This window comes from Macaca thibetana, chromosome X, assembly GCF_024542745.1.
Source record: "Macaca thibetana thibetana isolate TM-01 chromosome X, ASM2454274v1, whole genome shotgun sequence".
NCBI lineage: Eukaryota > Metazoa > Chordata > Mammalia > Primates > Cercopithecidae > Macaca > Macaca thibetana.
The window spans coordinates 92,490,537-92,493,897 of record NC_065598.1 but is presented as its reverse complement, the minus strand read 5'-3'; the positions used below and the strand labels follow the sequence as shown (position 1 = coordinate 92,493,897).

Sequence of the window (3,361 nt, the reverse complement as noted above, 5' to 3'; positions counted from 1 at the left end):
ACCTCTGCCCTCTGGGTTCAAGCAATTCTCCTGCCTCAGTCTCCCTAGTAGCTGGGATTACAGGTGTGCGGTACCATGACTGGCTCATTTTTGTAATTTTAGTAGAGACAGGGTTTTGCCATGTTGGCCAGGCTGGTCTCGAACTTCTGACCTCAAGTAATCTGCCTGCCTCAGCCTCCCAAAGTGCTGGAATTACAGGCATGAACCACCGTGCCCAGACTTCTGGTGTTTGTTTTCAGTTGAAGGGAACATGCAGCTCCTCTTAGGGAATAGGCCCCATTACCCCATAAAATGAATAGTTTTGAATAATTATTATGAGAGACCATTAAAAAAAGACAATTTAAAATACTTGATTCCAAATTAATACACAAGTAACCTCAAGAAACTCAGTGCTAAAGGAAAACAGCAAGCAGCTTCAGTTCAGAATTCTTCCATCAAACTTTTCAAGAATAGAGACCGGGTTAATGCTACCTTTCTAAAACAAAGCAAGTCATTTTAAAAGCTAAAGAACCCATGTTAATATAATTTGATTATAAAGTTAGAAAACTTTATAATTAGAATTTAGAAGTAAATATAATTTAGAATTATATTTCCTCACCTAATTTAGAATTCTGGAAACATAATACCTTAGTGAGCATTAAAGGATACTTCAAATTAACCTGTCATAGAAAATTGTCTCTTGAGCTTTCAAATCCTATACTAATTCTATACCCCTTGTTGTTTATTTATTTATATATATATTTATTTATTTTTATGTTTTATGGTGAATTACCTGGGGATATTTGTTTCTTTAACCTAATTTCAAATCTAAAGGCAAAATTAAAATGCATTTTTCCTATTTCCAGAATAATTGCCTCAAATGCTGCTATCCTATGATTCACTTTCTGTTCAGCTCACAATAAAATAGCGTACTGTTCTTCCAAACTGTCTTATAAGGCACTAGTATAAAATTAAATAGATAAAAATTGCCATATAGGCTATGAAGATTGTTTGCTGGTGGTAATTTTTAAGCTTGATTCTGAATAGACTTAATAAGAAGGGTACTTGAAAGACGTGGCTCAAATTTTTCTCTTTAAGGTGACTTGAAATTATAGGCTCACTCTCCCCAAATTTCAAAAGGTAAAGCCTTTCAAAAAGGCTTTACCTTATGGGCAAAGCAGTGATAGAAGCTTTAGAGTCATTTCAGAAAAGCACATTGTTTTCCCTCTTAAATCATTCCTTAATACTCGTGGAATGAAGGCAAAGAGAAAACCAAGAATAAAACTAGCCAAGCACTCCAGCAATTGGGCTTCCTGACTATTTTCCCTGTTCCAAAGAAAAGGGAGACACCAGCCTGCAATAAATACTTCATAGACAACTGAACTTTTGCAATGTCAGTCAGCATTTGATGCCCCATATCTCCTAATTCTTGTTGCCGGTAGTTGGCCTGGCAGTAGTAGTTAAATTGGAGCAATTAATCTGTACATTGAGGAAGGGCTTCCTTTAATAGTTGAAGGGCGCTGTCTGGCAGGATTCCAAAGACTTGTAGTGTTTTTAGAGTGGGAATTGCTTCAAGTTCAAGTAAAGTTTTGGGTTTATCATAGCACCGAGTGAGTGATATGTATTGGAGGTAGTTGAGCTGGAGAATATCTGAAAGCAGTCATTCTTTAGCTTTAGCATGACATTATCACTTAAGTTTAGGTGGATATCTAGACCCTCATTGGGGCATCTTCTAATTAAAGTAGAGACATTGGATTTCAGGAGATTCTTTCGGCAGCCGCTGAGATTTAGCTGGGTGATGCTCTCTGACAAATGCGCAACAACCACTTGCACATGCTTTTTCAGTGAAGTCATATCACCAGCAGAGGTTTAGTTCATCCAGTCTGGAACAGCTGGATTAAGAGAATCCAGAACACCCAGAAAGGTTTAGTTGCACTAAATTTGAGTTCTGTGCAAGATTATTGATAATGGAATCTGAAAGCCATAGGTCTTCCAGAAAACTTAGATTCTGCAACTTGGAGCCCCGAGACAGAATGCCATGGAGGGCAGACACATCTATAACTGAGTTCAACACATCCCTCTGCTGTATATGCAGAGGGCTGAAATCTTCAACCAATGGTTGGTCATAAATGATTATTGGCAGTGGAAGGCAACCAACCCAGACGAATCACATCCGGGTGAAGATTTTTACCTGTGAGGTATAAAGTCTGCCATAGAGACTCAACAGACGCTAGGGTAATACCACCTCTTAAAACATCGAAGGCCTTTAGCAGCTCAGTGAGGCACAGACAGGAAAAGATCCCCAAGAGCAGCTCATCTGGAAAGGAGTCCCATGAAACACCTGGAAAGTTCTCTCCATTTAGTTTAGGCCTGTGAATGATCACAGTCTTTATCATTCCTTTTGCTCTTCAATCATTTCCTTGGATGGCTGTGTGACTGGCCCAGGTTTTAGAGCAGTTCCTTGGGGATATTCTCACTGTCTGCCTCCTCCTTCTCCAGGGCAGAGACCCCGATGCCTGCCAGTAGTTCAGAAGTCTTGCTTGAATCCTAACCCCACATGAAGCTGGTGGTAACATTGCTACTCTGGTCTGCAATCTCTTGAAGGTGCTTCTTGTGCACGGCATCTGCAGGTTTGGGAGTTTTAAGTACATGCATTAATTGCACAGCTGCCTGTCTCCTGGATTCCTGCTTTGGTGCACGGCAGCCTCTAGCTTGCTTAGAAACCCAGCAGCTAGATCTATGAACTCTAGCAACATTTCAAGTGTGATGGGCACTCCCTTTTATTGTTTTTTAAGGTCCACTTTTCCTTTCTGGAATTAAAATTATTTATTTTTTTAAGTGTATAAATGTATAAGGTACAAATGTAATTGTGTTACATACATAAATTGCCTAGTGGTGAAGTCAGGGCTTTTAGGTTAGCCATCACCAAATAATGTACATTGTACTCATTAAGTAATCTCTCATTATCCATCCCTCTCACACCCCACTCACTCTTCAGAGTCTCCATTTGTTTATTATTCCACACTCTAAGTCCATGTGTACACATTATTTAGCTCCTACTTATAAGAACATGTGATATTTATCTTTCTGTGTCTGACTTGTTTCACTTAAGATAATGGACAGGTCTGTCCACATTGCTGTGAATGACATGATTTCATTCTTTTTTTATGGCTGAATAGTACTCCATTTTGTATATATGCCACATTTTCTTTATCCAGTCTTCTGTTAGTGAACACTTAGGTTGATTCCATATCCTTGCTATTGTGAATAGTGCTGTGATGAACATATGTGTGCAGGAATCTTTTTGATATAATGATTTATTTTCCTTTGGATACTCAGTAGTGGGATTGCTACAAATTGCTACATCTATTTTTAGTTCTTT

General features: G+C 38.7%; 1 pseudogene; it reads right to left on the bottom strand.

Annotated features, from left to right (window-relative positions):
- Positions 1-1,347: 1,347 nt before the first annotated feature.
- On the bottom strand, positions 1,348-2,634 carry LOC126945262 (S-phase kinase-associated protein 2-like; annotated as a pseudogene).
- Positions 2,635-3,361: the final 727 nt, after the last annotated feature.